Below are 19311 nucleotides of genomic sequence, written 5' to 3'. Positions count from 1 at the left end.
GTCACCCTCCCTCTCCCATACAGTTGCCTGGCGTCTAATGTTCGACGACCCCCCCCCCCACAAAATACAGTTCCCTGGTGTCTATTGGTTGGACAGTGTAATGGTTATACGGACAAAAACCTACTACTCAAAAGAGTGTAATTAATAGGGTGTGCTAAACAGGTGGGTACACGCACTGGTCAAAAATTCCAAAATAGTCACAAACACACTACCAGTATATGCTGTTCAACCACCTGACATTTATTTAGTATCAAAAAGGTATTTTTCATTGATTCATCGATTAATCATAATGAAGCCTGTAAAAAGTTTTATATAGCACACCATAATAATGCACAATTTTACATTAAACGGGGTGTTGCCCCACTGTGTCTCAAACAGAAGGTCCTAAGGGACCGTGCACAGACCAGAAACAAGGTTGACCATATCACACCATCAACATGGGGAGAGGCGGGCACGGACACCTACAATGCCAAAAGATTAAAGCATCTAATATGCTAATTGCATGTCAAACGTGCCCGCATCACCCCATGCCCCAATACCAAAGTGGTCAACCACAATAAAAATGTGCCCCCCCAAAGCCCCCCTATGCCCCCCCGCAAATCACAGCACCATGCCCTACATGCAGACCTCCACATCAATTTGCCAGCTAACGTGGGTCGTCACCCACAAAATCATCAACATGACACTTGAACATATAAGTGGCGTATGTGAAAAGAATGTGTCCCACTGCAGATCCAACTTTCAAAAAATGGCAAAAAATAAAGTTCCACATTCAGCATCGAAAAATCACTAAGTTTCTTCAAAAAGTCTTTTCAGACCGTTTAAGGCTGGTGCACCTAGCCAATTAGCTGTACTGTGAATTTATAGGCCTATGCAGACAAGATAGTTCAATATTTCAGCCAAGCCATATATTAGGACATCGGATTTTCCATGCATGTAATGCATATAAGTGTTGCAGATGTAGATGCCATATACGTTATTTCACATAGTTACCACCTCCTCTGTTGATGCGACATGCAGTGTCCGCATGGACGACTTTTCACCTGCCCATCTAACCGCAGTATCCACAATATATATTTGCGGGAGTATCAAACTCAGGGCCTCAAACTTGTATTTCACCGACCAAGCGGGAGTTCAGTCCTTGGAAATATACGCCATAAATTATGGCGTATATTTCCAAGGACTGAACTCCCGCTTGGTCAGTGAAATACAAGTTTGAGGCCCTGAGTTTGATACTCCCGCAAATATATATCGTGGATACTGCGGTTAGATGGGCAGGTGAAAAGTCGTCCATGCGGACACTGCATGTCGCATCAACAGAGGAGGTGGTAACTATGTGAAATAACGTATATGGCATCTACATCTGCAACGCTTATATGCATTACATGCATGGAAAATCCGATGTCCTAATATATGGCTTGGCTGAAATATTGAACTATCTTGTCTGCATAGGCCTATAAATTCACAGTACAGCTAATTGGCTAGGTGCACCAGCCTTAAACGGTCTGAAAAGACTTTTTGAAGAAACTTAGTGATTTTTCGATGCTGAATGTGGAACTTTATTTTTTGCCATTTTTTGAAAGTTGGATCTGCAGTGGGACACATTCTTTTCACATACGCCACTTATATGTTCAAGTGTCATGTTGATGATTTTGTGGGTGACGACCCACGTTAGCTGGCAAATTGATGTGGAGGTCTGCATGTAGGGCATGGTGCTGTGATTTGCGGGGGGGCATAGGGGGGCACATTTTTATTGTGGTTGACCACTTTGGTATTGGGGCATGGGGTGATGCGGGCACGTTTGACATGCAATTAGCATATTAGATGCTTTAATCTTTTGGCATTGTAGGTGTCCGTGCCCGCCTCTCCCCATGTTGATGGTGTGATATGGTCAACCTTGTTTCTGGTCTGTGCACGGTCCCTTAGGACCTTCTGTTTGAGACACAGTGGGGCAACACCCCGTTTAATGTAAAATTGTGCATTATTATGGTGTGCTATATAAAACTTTTTACAGGCTTCATTATGATTAATCAATGAATCAATGAAAAATACCTTTTTGATACTAAATAAATGTCAGGTGGTTGAACAGCATATACTGGTAGTGTGTTTGTGACTATAATGGTTATAGGGAACCTGAAATATCTTAATAGACCTGAATGCTTGCACGTGACAGAAGGAAAACATAGAGAAATGCACCCTGTATGTATTTTGAGAGTTCAGCCTGTTTAATTCCATCTCATTTGTGTCTAATCACAAGTTGTTTGTGATTTGACCTCTCCCCTGTGTCACATGACTGCCACTGTGGATAAGCTAATTTGAAAGTTCAGGATGTTAACAATGTCTGGTTCCATGAATCTGGAAGTAGAAACAGTGCAGATATATTTTAGGATTTTGTTTCAGCTGTAACAAATGTTGTTTGTTTTAACCGTTATTATACTGTTGCATATATTTTAGAGCAGAGAGGACACTCTGAGTCCACTTGGGGAAAAAAAAAAGCTTCACTTACCTGGGACTTCTGCCAGCACTCAAAGATCCTTCAGTCCCCCGCCGCATCTCGCTTTTGTTTCTGCCAGTTGATGGCCACTGCGACTGTGCGAGCCCTCGTTCGTTCACCTGTCGACTGGAGCATCTTGCGCAGGTTATGTAGACTTTCTCTTACTGCGCCCGCGCAGGACACTCCTGGTGACAGGAGCACGGATGAGGACTCCCGCGCAATGGCTGTCGACTTGTAAGTCGGTAACGAAAGTGGGGTGCTGCGTGGGACTGGATCTTTGAGTGATGGCGCGGGCACAGGGAGGCTGCAGGGGGCTGGTAGAAGTCCCAGGTAAGGTATGTATGTATGTAATTTTTCAGGCTCCCTTTAAGGGCTCTATCTCTGACTAATCTCGGCTCTTCTTCGGCTGTTCAGTGAGCACCAATTCAGTAAGGGGTGCTTGGGCTAGACTCCTTAAAGGAGTTGTCAGGGGAAATATAGTAAAATGAATGGTACTTACCGGGGGCTTCCTCCAGCTCCCAGGACCTCCCTCGCCGCAGCTCTGCCCGCAGCCGTTCGCCGGAGCTCCGACCCGGTCCCCGGCGATGACGTCAGAGCGACCTGGAGGTCGCTTTGTACTGCGCCTGCGCGATCTGCACTGTCAATCACCGCCACGTGGGCCGGAGCGAACTGCGCAGGTGCAGAACTACTGCGCTTGCGCAGTCCGCTCCGCCCCACGTGGCGGTGATTGACAGCGCCGATCGCGCAGGCGCAGTACAGAACGACCTCCAGGTCGCTCTGACATCATCGCCGGGGCCTGGGTCGGAGCTCCGGCGAACGGCTGCGGGCAGAGCTGCGGCGAGGGAGGTCCAGGGAGCTTGGGGCTGGAGGAAGCCCCCGGTAAGTACCATTCATTTTACTATATTTCTCCTGACAACTCCTTTAAAGGGAACCTAAACTAGGAACCAATAGGGTATTGTACCGTGTTAGCCATCAGTAAACTGAGGAGGATATGGATTTTTCCTTTTAAAATAAGACCAGTTGCCTGACCAGTGGCGTAGCTAAGGAGCTGTGGGCCCCGATGCAAGTTTTACATGGGGCCCCCAAAGCACTCTATACATAACAATTGATACGGCGCATCAAAACCTGCCAATGGCAACCACAGTGTCAGAGGTGCAAGAAGGGAATGGGAAACAGCTTGTTGATTACTACTATTTAAAGCATCTATAGAAGTGATTATTACCAGCACAGGACCAATAAAGAGCTAATATTGTGCTTGAGAGAGGGCCCCGATGCGGGCACTACCTCTGCAACCTCTATTGCTACGCCACTGTGCCTGACTCTCCTTGCTGATCCTGTGTCTCTAATACTTTTAGCCACAGCCCCTCAACAAGCATGCTTCAAGTGCTCTGACTGAAATTGGACTGGATTAGCTGCATGCTTGTTTCAGGTGTGTGATTCAGCCACTATTGCAGCCAGTAAGATCAGTATGACTGCCAGGCAACTGGTATTGTTTAAAGGGAAACTGAAGTAAGAGGTATACGGAGGCTGCTATATTTATTTCCTTTTAATCAATACCAGTTGCCTGGCAGCCCTGCTGGTCTATTTCTCTGTAGTAGTATCTGAATAACACCAGAAACAAGCATGCAGCTAGTCTTGTCAGATCTGACTTTAAAGTCTGAAACACCTGATCTGCTGCATGCTTGTTCAGGGGCTATGGCTAATAGTATTAGAGGCAGAGGATCAGCAGGGCTGCTAGGCAACTGGTATTGCTTAAAAGGAAATAAACATAGCTGTCAGATCAAATCGATCAATTGGCTGATTTGAAAGAATTGATTTCTGATCGATTGATTCTATAGAATCGGTCGATGGCTGAAATCGACCAGTGTATGGGCCTCTTAAGATACGATCAGAGAGGGATCTATCTGTTGGTCGATCTGGTGGCAATTGACCAGTGTATGGCTGCCTTTACCATGGTTTGGTTCTGCTGCCACTCTTACTCCTTAACATTTCTAAAGTGCTTTACCCAATAGCAGTGAAAGCACACTGGATGGCAGCTTGACCTAACACCAGTGTTTTTTTTTTTTTTCTGTTTGTTTTTTCCCCCCTCTTCTTGATCGCTTATCCCACAAGAGCTTATGTTCCTCCAGTTATGAACTGAAGTGTAGAGTATGCAGCAGAATGTCTGCCTTCTATTCTTCTCCCCCAAGCAGAGTATGCATCAGGGAGTGTACTTGAGAGAGTATGTACATCTGATCAGCTTTACTGTCCCTAAACAGCCTTCTGGGTGTCTTATTTGTTTGGGGGATACTCTGTGACCCCTATGCTGGCACATCCCACAGGTAATGCTTGTGATGACATCAATGCGGAAAGAGAACAGCACTTCTGCCAATTGGAAGGTGGTAGAGAATGTCGTGTGGGAGTAATGAGCAGACCGCATCAGAGTAGGAGAGGTGAGTGCGATGGATGGTCAGTCAGATGATTATAATTTTTAACTGATCTTAATTATCCGCAAATGTATGTGGCTTGGAAATTGATAAGTTAAATACATTTGTTTAGTCTATTACCATAACTTTTATGTGGATTGTGGACGGAGCTAGCAGCAGACACGGACAGGTAAAGTATACTGCACAGAGTGGGAACACTTTACATTGGGGAGGCGGCGTCACAAGGTCGATTACCAAAAGATTTCATGCTGAAATCGATTGGCAATGGGCCTTCAGTGCATGGGCAGGCAACAGATCTCTCTCCAACTTAGATTCCATCAGAGAGCTCTGTCTCTTGGCTGATCTGCCCATGCATCGTCTGATGTATGGGCACCTTAAATGGTTTTTGTTTCTGACAAAAATCTGATGATTAGCTGCATGCTTGTGGTCTTCAAAGTGGGTCAGCACCTGAAAAAAAAATATCAACTTTTATGTATAACATAGCTCTTTATTAAAGCTTCATTAAAAAGATGACATACTGTGTGGGGCTTCTACCCAGTGACAGCCCACTGTTTCAGGCCAGAGAGCCCCACACTGATATACCACACACCACAGATACACCTTATACATGGACACCTGGCTTCTTGGACCAATCAGAAGGAGGCACCCGAGAGGACCTGATTAAAGACTGCATGCTCACTGTGGAAACCAATGGTTTCCAAGAGGCCAGGTGTCCACATATAAGGTGTATCTGTTGTGGCTGAGAGGTCTGAAACAGCGGGCTGTTGCTGAGTAGCAGCCCCGCACACATCCACTTTTTTTATGGTCTTTTAATGAAGATTGAATGAAGAGCTATGTTTTATACATAAGAGCTGATACTTAGTGATGGTCATGTCTAGGAGAACGCATGGAAAAGCATGTGATCCGTTTGGCCGGTTTTACATCTGCAACCAGCGTTTTCATTGCAGTGCGATCAGATGTTTGCGTCGCACCTCAAAAAAGAAGCTTCATACTTACCTGCGTAAATGAGCTTTAAAATGTAAATCTTGGCTCCAAAACGCACCATAAATTATGCTCTCTTGCGCAGGGGTCCCCAACCCCCGGTCCGCGGCCCACTGTTGGTTAGTGGGCTGATCTCTCCTGGTCTAGCCTCTCGCTCCCCCTCCCCCTGTGGCCGCCACTCCTGTTACCTTATGAGCTGGCTGGGGTGCTTCTTCTTTTAGGGTGCATACACACATCAGACCATAGTCTTTGGAAAATGAAAGAAATCTTTGCAAGATGCTGTACACATTCAAAAGATCAGTATCTGCAAAAGATCTGTTGCTGCAAAAGATCCATTCCTGCAAAATGCATTCATAGTCTATGATGTCTGCAGATCCTCATACACACCTTGTTTAACAGACATTCATCTGCAGATCAGACAATCATCTGCAGATCTGAAGATCCATACTGGTGGATCTGATCTGCAGATGAATGTCTGTTAAACAAGGTGTGTATGAGGATCTGCAGATATTATAGACTATGAATGCATTTTGCAGGAACGGATCTTTTGCAGATACTGATCTTTTAAATGTGTGCAGCATCTTGCAAAGATTTTTATCTGATGGGGAGTTCAGCTCAATAGAATAGACTGTGTAGGTATGGCTCTCATACTACATGAAGGGTGGTAAGATTGGTCTGTGATCTTTCATTTTCCAAAGACTGTGGTCTGATGTGTGTATGCACCCTTAGATTCCCAGTGCGCCCCCCCACCCCCACTCCATGCAACATATTATTTTACAGCAGCGCATCTCGCGGCTGCTGTAAGGAGAAAGGAAGCAAGACTGTGGTTCCCATGGTAACGGCGATATACACACATACAGCTATACTGAGGCAACTATACTCTCTATACAGTGGCAACAATACTAGCTACCTATACTGGGGGCAGCTATACCTAGATACCCTATACAGGGGTCACCTATACCTTGCTGCCTACCTACCTATACACCCCAAATCGTGTGGGGGGAGTGTTGCTGCCGCAACCCCCCAACCCCACTCGGTCCCCAGAGAAAAGTTCTGTCTGGATACCAGTCCCCGGACTGAAAAAGGTAGAGGACCCCTGCTCTAGCGTTCACTTCCTGTGGCGGAAATATGCAAGCAAGTGTATTGAAAAAATTTGTTTCCGCGCATGCGCACCGCAATGCTAATACAAAACCGTTTGAAATATCTGTGGCACTATTGGCCTACATGACTTCAAGTCAGGCCTGGTGCACACCAAAAACCGCTAGCAGATTTTGAAACGCTTTTTCTTATTTTTCTGCAGCGTTTCAGCTAGCGTTTTGCGGTTTTGTGTAGCGGTTTTGGTATAGTAGATTTCATGTATTGTTACAGTAAAGCTGTTACTGAACAGCTACTGTAAAAAAACGCCTGGCAAACCGCTCTGAAGTGCCGTTTTTCAGAGCGGTTTGCGGTTTTCCTATACTTAACATTGAGGCAGAAACGCATCCGCAATCCAAAATCTGCAGCAGCCCGGGAGTATGCGTTTCTGCAAAACGCCTCCCGCTCTGGTGTGCACCAGCCCATTGAAATACATTACCCTAGCGGATCCGCACACGCAAGCAGATCGCAAACAGCAGCGGAAACGCTCCGGTGTGCACTAGGCCAAAGTGTGCGTTACCGCAGATGCTGTGCCATAACTCGCTGTTGACCTAGCGTCAGATTGGATGGTTCAGGTGCATGGCATCAGGAATTAAATGTCCCATAGACTTTTATTGCTTTAGCATTACCCTGCTTTAAAACTTGGTAATGCAATGAAAACATGCTAGTGAGAAAGGGGCCTAAAGTGTGTACGTAGCTTTAGATATTTTTAAGTGAAACTCCAATTTTGTTGAGGAATGGTTGTGATTATTTCCTATGAGTACAGGCATCCTCCAAAATATTGGCCCTCCCTTCAAGAGACTCCGTAACAAAAATTGCATCCTGTTTTCTATCATCCTACAAGTTCCAAAAGCTATTCTAATGTGTTCTGGCTTACTGCAGCACGTTCTACTATCACCATCTCTGTAATAAATCAACTTATCTCTCTCTTGTCAGACTTGTCAGCCTGTGTCTGGAAGGCTGCCAAGTTCTTTAGTGTTGTTGTTCTGTGATGTATCTCCCCCCTCCAGGCCCCTCTCTGCACACTGCCTGTGTATTATTTATATTAGGGGAGCTTCTCTCTTCTCTCTTATCTTTTACAAGCTGGATAAATCCTCCTCTGAGCTGGCTGGGCTTTCACATACTGAGGAATTACATACGGGCAGAGCTGTCTGCACTCTGCAGGAAGAAACAGCCTGACACTTCAGTGGAAGATAGCTGCAGGGGGAAAGAAACACACAAATGATCTCTTGAGATTCAAAAGGAAGGGTGTATACAACCTGCTTGTGTATGAATGTATTTTCTATGTGTGGACATACTGTACATCAACCTACTTCCTGTTTTGGTGGCCATTTTGTTTGTTTATAAACAAACTTTTAAAAACAGTTTTTAACCACTTTTAATGCGGCGGGGAGCGGCGAAATTGGGACAGAGGGTAATAGGAGATGTCCCCTAACGCACTGGTATGTTTACTTTTGTGCGATTTTAACAATACAGATTCTCTTTCAGCAATCCGCTAAGTTTGATACAGTATAACTCTTACTGCTGTTGTGATTCCTTTGTGAGCTGCAGCAGAACATCTGCTTGTTCTTTTCCTGACCTCGCCATATTACAGAATAGGCTGCTTGGCTGATTGCCAAGCAGTTCATCTGTTCATTGATTGAGGATAAACTGTCACCCAAAGGTGTTACGAACCAAAGGTCACACACAGGATTGTTTCAGGCAACACTATCACATGTTTACAGAGCATAACGCAGTTCAAAATGTGCATATTGCTGTCAGTCACTTAGTACAAGGGTGGAAAATTTCAAACCTCCTCCTGCTTTGTGCATCTGATTGCTCATGGGGAATAGGAAATACTGTTAGGTGTACTGAAACAAAGAACTTTGATTTCAAGCCCAGTGGCCATCAGCACTATGGATTGTAATAAATGTTTAGAGAGTACGGTATTTTACTTCAGTGTTGGCAGCCATTGCTCAGATATTTGTAGATGAGTGTTAAAGTGGAACTGTAGATATAAAATAAACACTTTGTTTCACTTACCTTGGGCTTCCCCAAGCCCCCAGCAGCTGTCCTGTCCTGCGCCGAATCTCCACGAGTCTCTGTTCCCCCGCCGCCGCTCGGCCCCGTACCTCGACTTGTAAGTCGAGGCCAGCGCAGCCCTGCGAAGCGTATCCTTTCTTCACGTTCCCCTCTGCAATAGCGGGGACCGTGAAGAAAGGATACGCGTGGCCAGAGCAGCGCAGTGGCCCAGCGGCGAAACCGAAAGTAGCTGGCCGCGGGAGAACGGAGGCTCATTGAGGAGCGGCGCGGGACAGGATGCAATGTGTTTATTTTATATCTACAGTTCCGCTTTAAGTCTTTCATGAGGAAGAACAAGGAACTGTACCTGGTGTATTACCTCAGATACCTTAGGTAAAAAATAGTATTAACACTGTAACAGGCAACTGATAATTACTAATTAAAGTACCGGGGTTGAGAGGTCTTCTGAACATCTTCATATTGTGTTCGGTCAAGGTGAGGTTGGTCCCTGTCTCCGTACACCAATGACCATTCATTTAAAAAAAAAATTCATGAAATGGAAAAAATGGGTGAAGGGGTGCCTAAAGGTGGCCATTAACAGTCCAATTTGTAGCGAAAAATCGTTTGAGCGATTAGAAATTCTGATTGGATTGGTTGTAAATAATCTCAGTTGATGGGCACAATCGATAATGAACTATTATAAAAACAATCGTGTGATTGAATTTTCATCAAAATTTGGATTTTCTTGTTGGTCGTGATAGGAAGCAATGATTGGTTAGTTGATGGTGTAGTGAACGATTTTTCGTCCGATCAGAAATTCTGATCGCTCAAACGATTTTTCGCTAGAAATTGCACCGTTAGTGGCCACCTTAAGGCTTGGTTCACAGACAAATCTGTATGTCTCTGGTCCAGTCCTGCCATTATTCAAAACTGACAAGACTGGACTGGATAGGAAATGAACTAAGCCATTTGTTAGCAGGAAGTAACACTGCATATTTATTGCAGGATTTGTATCAGCTGTAATAAAATGTTTTTCTTCTTTCAGGCCTCTTGCACACTGCACACGATTCTGATTCAGATTCCGCTTTTTAATCAGTTTTTACATCAGATTCAGATTCAGATTTGCAGTGTGCAGGGAGCAAACTGCAAATCAGAATCTGAATCAGATGTAAAAACTGATTAAAAAGCGGAATCTGAATCGCTTGCAGTGTGCAAGAGGCCTAAAGGTTATTATGCTGTTGCGTATCGTATAGAGCGGAGAAGTTCTAAGTTTAGGCCCATTTTAAAGGCTATACCTACCTGCCTGAAAACGAATGAAGGTGCTTGCATACATTTAAAAGAAACCCTTTTAGTATTGAGCATTTTTCTTTTTGTAGAATTTTTTTTTTATTTTTTTTCCCTTTTTATACCATTTCTGTCTAATTGCTTTTCCCTCACCATTTATCCCCCTCACCATGTGACTGTCCACGGATCTCCAGATATCACCAATTTCTTTGTCGGTGAGAAAAACGTAAGAATTGCAGTATGTCTGGAAAGATCACATGAGCAATTGGTGAAGAGATTTAGAGAGAATAATACAAATAAAAGGGGGCAGGACTTTAGAAGATGGGCAGATTACCAATGTACAAATTCCTGAGCACTGGTTATTATTATTATTATTATTATTATTTATTTATATAGCGCCAACATCTTCCGTAGCGCTGTACATAGTGCAAACAAATACTGGGGAACAAATATACATAAGAAATACAAGAGTCATGACATTGAATAGAATACATACAAATGCATACATAGTTGATGTGTAGTTGGTTCATGTGCATATGTTAAAATTACAGCCGTATGAGAAACACTAGGAGGAGGTCCCTGCCCTTGCGAGCTTACAATCTAGACTGTAGTGGGGAGGAAACAGGGAAGGAAACACAGGGGTTAGTGGGTGAGCCCGTGTGCCTTCAGTGCTGCCTACAGCAAATTATAGGCTTGTCTGAACAGGTGTGTTTTCAGAGTACGTTTGAAGGTTTCTAGACTCTTGGCATGACGAATTGGCTGAGGGAGAGCGTTCCAAAGGAAAGGGACAGCCCGTGAGAAGTCTTGGATGCGAGAGTGAGAGGAGATGACTAGGCTGGAGGACAAAAGGGTCTCCTGTGAGGACCGGAGGGTCCGGGCGGGAAGGTATCTGGAGATTAAAGAGCAAACGTATGGAGGCGATAGCTTGTGTAGAGCTTTGTATGCAAGCGTGAGAAGTTTAAACTGTATCCTTTGGGCAACTGGTAACCAATGGAGGGATTGGCAGAGAGGGGCTGCCTCAGAGGATCTAGAAGAGAGGTGGATGAGACGGGCAGCGGAGTTTAGTAGGGATTGGAGAGGTGCTAGTTTGCTTTTTGGTAGACCACAGAGTAGGGTGTTAAGCCTCATCTACACGAGTAGATGAGGCTCCGATCCGGCGGCTCGATTAGCCGCTGGATCACCTCTTCCGCGTGCCCCGGATTAGATTCCCCGCCGGCGCCCCTTATCTTCCGCTCTATTCCCTGCAATTGTCCCCTCGCGGGGAGCGAGCAGGGAATTGGCGGTGGGGAGATCCGTCCTGTCGGATCTTATCAAATGAGCCGCATAAGCGGCTCGATTGATAAGGAACATCGCCACCGCATCTACGCGTGTAGATGCGACTTTACAGTAGTCAAGACGGGAGATGGATTAGGGCATGCACAAGCATTCTAGTTACTCTGCCTTCTGGATCCTCTGCAATACTTCCAGTAACTTCGGGCAGTAGGCACAGGTGCCGTGCGGCCACGCGCATGCTCCCCCACCATGCTCCCACGGCTGGGAGCGTTCTGCACCTGCACAGTAGTACTGTGCAGAATGCTCCTGGCTACGGGAGTGCGAGGATGGTCGTGTGCATGTCTGGGCCGCGCTTGCGCAGTAAGCCCCTACTCCCAGCGTTACCAGGAACCATAGTGGAGGAACCAGGAGGCGGAGGATGCTATCATGCTTACAAGGGTAAGCTTAAAATAAACCTGAGATTTCTTGAATGGAAGAATTCATTCATACCTGGGGCTTCCTTCAGCCCCTTTCGGCCTGATCTTTCCCTCCCCATCCTCCGCCTCCTGGTTCCTCCACTATGGTTCCTGGTAACGCCGGGAGTAGGGGCTTACTGCGCAAGCGCGGCCCAGACATGCACACGCCCATCCTCGATTGGAAGATGTTTTAATGTATGATGTAAATCTACCATACTACTTCCACCTGCCATCATTGTTTCGATTGATTTCCAGCATGCTGTAAAGATCTTGGTCGAAGGGGCTCAGGCAGTGTGTCTAGATGACCGTCAGGCCCCCAACTGATTGCCTTCCCCGCCGTGTAATGTGTACTTCCCCAGGCTGTGCATAGTATTGCAGGTTTACCTGTCTGCTGGCGAGCCCCCTCCGGTGTTCCTTGTCTTTCTCCATTGAGGTCAGTACATGCTGAGGGGCCACATGGTACAGGCGCCAGACAATTAAGAAAAGACTCGTAACACAGAAGGAGGCACACCAATGGACAGGTGATCCTGCAACACTGCACATCCTGGGGGAGACCAGTCGGGAGTCAGTTGGTCGCTAGGAAAATTCATCTGACCAAACACTTTACATATCAATCTTTCCAGCATGCCAGAACATGACAGAGGTGCCTGGCTCTTCTACTGACCACATATGCTATTGCTCCGTTGTTATTGCCTGATGAAGCGGGATCAAACCTGCGAAACGCGTTGCATATTTGGAGTTCATAAATAAAATATATTGACTGTGTTTACTACAGTCGTTGTGTGTCTACTTGGAGGAGGTAAGTCCACCACTACCTCCTCTATTTACCAAGAATTTGGTTTTTAAGCTCATTTAGCTTCCTTTTATCCTTTTGGCGCCTCTGTTCTCCTGCATAATATTGAGTCCACCCTGGGTGGAGGGTTGAACCCCCTTTTTCTCATCTACAGAGAGCGACTTCTTATTCCTGAGTGGGGTCAGGAAAATATCCCCACCTGCCTTTACAGTGGTTGCCTAATGGTAACCCTGGTTTGTGAGTATTAATATTTACTCTATCTAGTAACCATTTACCAGTACATATTACACTATTGGGGCTCTTGGTGTTCCTTGTTTTTTATCTGGAATGGTGTCAGTTTTTATTGATGTGGTGGAGTGGTTTAGTGAATTTTTTTAACATATTATAGCTGTAAACTAATCAAAATAGAATGATGCTATCATGCGGGTTGATCAATGAGATGCAAATTCTTATGCAAATATATGCAGTTTGAAAATGGACCAATCAATTTAAACCCAGGTTTAAATTGATGGTCCATTTTTATACTGAATATATTTGCATAAGAATTTGCATTAACTTGGAAGAATTTGCATGTCTTTGATCATCCCTAATGATGGGTGATACAATGATCTGTACTACATTTCCAATCGGAGATTTTGTCAAATTCCAATCATACAGTTATCAATTGTATGAGTCTGCTTCAGCCTGCAAACTTCGGCCAATGCAATAATGAACTGAGTTTTTGGCCTCAATTCACTAAGATCATGCTGGAGATAATAAGGCAAGAGAAAACTTACCTCCACATAAGAGAGAGTTATCTATCTCTTCATTCCTTAAGTTACCTCCTCTGTAGTTAAGTTACCTCCTCTGTAGTTAAGTTACCTCCTCTGTAGTTCTTTTCACATGCAGTTAATAAACAGCCTGTCTTTAACTCTGGAGTTATTTTAAGGATTGAAGAGTTAACTTAAAGACAGAAGAGTTAACTTTAGGTTTGCCTGAGGTAAAATGTTTCCTGAATACTACATGCCTTATCACCATGGTAACAACTCTAGAAGAGTTATTAAAGACAGGAGATAAGCTTAGTGAATTGAGGCCTATGTGTTCGCTTCTCTATGGGTTGCCAAGGATACGTGGTTATGTCCCAGTTTTTGGTCAAAAACATCAATCTTTGTATTTTGGCTTTTCAGGCTAGAAAAAGTGTCCTAGATTCTTTTTTTGTTGTTGTTTTTTTTTTTTTTTTTTTTTGGCTATGTTATGGGTACTTTTTTGAGATAAGTGTGTGGGGTCAAAACAATTGGAGCATTTCATTCTGGATGATCAGTATTTCAGAATGATGGAATTTTTTACATGTTGCCCACTCCTATTGGATATGTGGGGTGCTTGCACCACATGTACTATTTGTTTATGTGGGATGAAAATGTGAGTCTGATTGCTTTCAAATGGCTGAACAACACTGTAACATAGGTATACTGTAAGCAAAGCCTTGTATGAGGCATATGGGGGGAGGGATATATCTCCTCTTGCTATCCCTTAGGAGTAGTGTTGCTGCCTTTTTTCTTAATTTGTTTCAGGTATACCAGACCGAGATTCATCTTCATCTGTAGAGTGATATCTTTGTTTTTTTTTTTTTTTTTTTCGTTCTCCTCCCCCTGTTTTCGATGCATGTTGCTCTTCCTATAATTATTTTTATAGTAGGCAGTCCTGGGTGTGTTATTCATTGTAGTTCAAGAGCCTAGGATCACACCCTTTCCTTTGGGATGTGTTCTCTTGAAAGAGTCCCTGTGAATAATATGTAACTTGTTTTGATAGAGGTAGCCTCAAACCTTTCATGTGTTTTTCAATAGGCTAAAAATTCTAGAGTGCTTGATAGTCACTGTACAGTGACTATTACTTGTGGACTTGATAGCCAAATAAGTAGAGCTTATGATCCGTGTTATGGGTAAAACCAATAAATTATTTTTAGCTGTATTATTGTACATATGGCTATTCACATATCTGCCTTATGCATTTTCGTGTACTACACAGTACTGCTCTATAATGAATAGGATAAGAACTGGTGGCTGTGTGTTGTGGTACAACACAATGCAATTTTCCAACGGACCAATCTGATCATTTTCAACCAGTCCGATCAAATCTCAATCGATAACACCATTGATTTGGGGTAGTTATCAATGGAAAATCGCTTGTATTATTGATCAGGAACAGCTTGAATGTCTACTCACGATGCAACTTCCTATCAGATTACCAGTTGATATGAAGGAAAATTGCATAGTGTGTACTAGGCTTAAGTGAGATGTAAAGTTATATACTACTCAGTCTACTGTCATTGTAGTTTGCAGTGGGACACATGCTTGTCTTAAGGTGGGTACACACGTCAGATAAAAGTCTTTGGAAAATGAAAGATCACAGACCACTTTTAACCCCTTTCATGTAGTATGAAAGCCATACTCTACACCAGTGCTGTCCAACTTCATGGGCATGGAGGGCCATTTTTTTTTCAGCCCCCATGGTGGAGGGCCGAAGGTTCTTGCTAGAGCCGCAGGTTCCATTGACGAGGGTTCTATTGAGCGGCGCGCGTAGCGCGCCGCGCCGAAAAATGGGTGTGGCCATGGACCAGAATGCGGGTGTGGCCACGGGTGGAGACAAATTTACATGAACTTAGCAATGTGGGACATTAGATTAGGATAGTGGTGGTGATCCTTTTGGAGGCCGAGTGTCCAAACTGCAACCCAAAAGTCACTTATCGCAAAGTGGCAACAGCAATTTAAACTACATACAAACGTTTTAACTCATACATGAACATTATGGAAAATCCAAGTTGAAAATAAACTGTGAAGATAAACAATTTCATCCATCCTACTCCTGAAAAATGTGGGGTTTTTTTTAGAACCTCCCAGTTTTATTTTTCGTTTTAAAAAGCTAAAAAAGTACGTTTAATGCTATTGTCTCATGATGACGATTCAGCTTTTCCATAGTCTCACAGTTCGCAATCATGTGACCCCCAACAAGACAAATTCAGCAATCATGAGGCCCCCAACAAATCATGAGGCCCCCAACAAGACAAATTCAGCAATCATGATGCCCCCAACAAGACAAATTTAGCAATCATGAGGCGCCCAAAAAATCGTGATGCCCCCAACAATCATGTGGACCCCAACAAGACAAATTCAGCAATCATGAGGCCCCCAACACGACAAATTCAGCAGTCATGAGGCACATAAATAGACAGCATTTCACATAAATAAGCAGAATGCCCCTTTAGTGACAGGTGCCCCCCACTTAGATAGTGACAGGTGCCCCCCAGCTAGATAGTGACAGGTGCCCCCCAGTTAGATAGTGACAGGTGCCCCCCCAGTTAGTGACAGGTGCCCCCACCAGTAGCGAGCCCGTTACCTCTGGGGCTGGCCTCTCCGGTCTCCCCGCTGGCCTCTCCGGTCTCCCCGCTGGCCTCTCCGGTCTCCCCGCTGGCCTCTCCGGTCTCCCCGCTGGATCAGACCTCACAGATCGCGGCGACTGAAGCAAGCAGAGCGCGCGCATGACACCCGCGCGGCAGAACGTCACATGCGGAAGTGACTAATGATTCACTTCCGCATGTGACGTACTCCGTGCGGGTACCATGCGCCCTCTGTTTACATCAGTCGCCGCGATCTGTGAGGTCTGATCTGTGAGGCAGCGGCAGCGGGGGGACATAGGAGAGGCAGCGGCAGCAGGGGGACATAGGAGGGGCCAGCGGCGACACCGGAGAGGCCAGCGGGGACACAGTAAGAGGGAGCAGGCATGGCGCCCATAGCGCAAGCCATGCCTGCATCCCAGGGAGACGAGCGGGCCGCAGCAGGTGGCCTGGCGGGCCGGATGCGGCCCGCGGGCCGCCAGTTGGACAGCACTGCTCTACACAGTCTATTCTATGGAGCTGAACTCCCCATCAGACAGAAATATTTGCAAAATGCTGCATACACAGATGCTGTACACATGCAACGGATCATTATCTGCAAAAGATCTGTTCCTGCAAAAGATCCATTCCTGCAAAATGCATTCATAGTCTATGATATCTGCAGATCTCATACACACCTTGTTTAACGGACAATTATCTGTAGATCAGATCCACCAGGTTGGATCTTCAGATCGGCAGATAATTGTCTGATCTGCAGAGGAATGTCCATTAAACAAGGTGTGTATGAGGATCTGCAGATGTCATAGACTATGAAGGCATTTTGCAGGAATGGGTCTTTTGCAGATACTGATCTGTTGCATGTGTGCAGCATCTTGCAAAGATTTTTATCTGATGGGGAGTTCAGCTCCATAGAATAGACTGTGTAGAGTATGGCTCTCATACTACATGAAAGGGGGTAAAATTGGTCGGTGATCTTTCATTTTCCAAAGACTTTTTTTATCTGACGTGTGTACGCACCTTTACCCTCTTTATAAGACAGGGTGGGTGAGTTTATTAGCTTTCACCCATTGTGATCATGAAATAGTTTAGGGCACTATTTATTTTTTGATTGTACTGACATCCTGTTTTTCTATATCCTTAAATATATAGAGACAACCAGTCAGCTGAAGCAGAATTTTTCTGCTGCTTGCTTACCTCCTGGGTGCTGCAAGGAGCCTCCTGCGTTTTCTCCACTCCATAGAACAGTACAAACCAGGGCTGTGGAGTCGGAGAGTCGGGCAATTTTGGGTGCCTGGAGTCGGAGTCTGGAAAAAATGCACCGACTCGACTCCTAATGAATTTGTAACTGTAATTAAAATAGAAAATATGATAAAATGTTCTATTTCTCAGATAAGTCATTAAAAATAATGTATATATACAGTAATAGCTGTGCTTAGTCCACAAAAATGAAATAAACCAATCAAAATTAGTTACTTGTGCTGCTTCAATAAAGCAGTCACCGTATTTTTAAGGTACATATCTGATTGTGTGACTGTATATATGATGTGTACACAGGAATCTCTTATATATACTAAATAACATCTATGCTGTAAGAATAAAGCCTGATGTGTAGCTGTGTCACTAATAGAGATGGTCAATGAGATGGAAATAATTCTGCATTGATGCTGATTTAATTTCATCTGTCTCAGGTTTACTTTGTTACACAGTAGTACTATACTCTACATATGCACTCCCCACAGAGCTGCAGGGAATCCACTGAGAATGCTGTGCACATTGAACACAGAGGTGTTGTCTTGTTTACAATCTCCTCATTCCCCTGCAGAGTACCTGCACATCATTCTTACATGTACCCACACTTACATTGCCTAGGTCCTGATAGATGTTCTTTGTTCCGGTTTGTACCTTTTACAAGTACTCTTACCAAGGACTAGTTTTAGTCTAAAGGGAATAAATATAGTAGTCTACATATCCTTCTCACTTCAGTTGTCTTGTAAAATTCCTAAGCTTTGGCAGTTAAGAGACGAATTTCATGTTACATACTTTTAATCAAAAAAATTGTAATATGCAAATTAGAGGAGTCGGAGTCGGTGGAATCCTAAACTGAGGAGTCGGAGTCTGAGTCGGTGGATTTTTGGACCGACTCCACAGCCCTGGTACAAACAAACAAAGAACATTTATAACAAGCTTTTCTCCTGGCGGACTCAAAGCGCCAGAGCTGCAGCCACTAGGACGTGCTCTATAGGCAGTAGCACTGTTAGGGAGTCTTGCCCACAGTCTCCTACTGAATAGGTGCTGGATTACTGAACAGGGGGAGCCAAGATTCTAACCCTGGTCTCCTGTACACTATCCAATACAGTACAGTATATAAATGGATGCTTGGTGCAGACTAATTGTTAGCTAAAACAATCCCAAACTGTTGTTTCAGATGTCTAAAGTGCAATGTCTGTATGGGCTTCAGGCTGCTTTCAGACAGTGAACACACTGGTTAGTGCTCGGGACCTGTGCTAGATAAGCGTTCCCCCTCCTCCCTCATAGTCAGTGGCCATGCTCAGCAGGGCTGTGGAGTTGGAGTCTAGGAGTCTGAGTCGAAGCAATTTTAGGTGCCTGGAGTTGGAGTCGGTGACTTCATAAACTGAGGAGTCGGATGATTTTGTACAAAATCCACAGCCCTGGGTAAGTATTAGACTAAGGGCACATACACACATCAGACCATAGTCTTTTGAAAATGAAAGATCACAGACCAATTTTACCCCCTTCCATGTAGTATGAGAGCCATACCTTCACAGTCTATTCTATGGAGCTGAACTCCCCATCAGATAAAAATCTTTGCAAGATGCTGCACACAAAGATGTTGTACAGACACAAAAGATCAGTATCTGCAAAAGATCTGTTCCTGCCAAAGATCCGTTCCTGCAAATTGCAATTATAGTCTATGAGATCTGCAGATCATCATACACACATGATTTAACTGACATTCATCTGCAGATCAGATCCATCAGGATGGATTTTCAGATCTGCGGATGATTGCTTGATTTGCCGATGAATGTCAGTTAAATCATGTGTGTATGATGATCTGCAGATCTCATAGACTATCATTGCAA

The 19311-nt window shown here is 44.5% G+C and overlaps 1 protein-coding gene across 3 annotated transcripts in view; it reads left to right on the top strand.

Annotated features, from left to right (window-relative positions):
* GATAD2A (GATA zinc finger domain containing 2A) overlaps nucleotides 1–19311 on the top strand; it is a 160867-nt gene that overhangs the window by 1116 nt on the left and 140440 nt on the right. Inside the window, exon 1 of one of the 3 annotated variants that reach the window (XM_068234181.1) lies at nucleotides 4870–4926. The exons of the other annotated variants lie outside the window; for them this stretch is intronic. The gene's annotated coding sequence lies outside the window, so the exon portion shown is untranslated. Of the gene's footprint in view, nucleotides 1–4869; nucleotides 4927–19311 lie in introns of those variants that run through there. 3 annotated transcript variants of the gene reach the window in all.

This window comes from Hyperolius riggenbachi, chromosome 1 (assembly GCF_040937935.1).
Source record: "Hyperolius riggenbachi isolate aHypRig1 chromosome 1, aHypRig1.pri, whole genome shotgun sequence".
In the NCBI taxonomy this organism is placed as follows: Eukaryota; Metazoa; Chordata; class Amphibia; order Anura; family Hyperoliidae; genus Hyperolius; species Hyperolius riggenbachi.
This window is presented reverse-complemented; position numbering and strand designations above follow the sequence as displayed.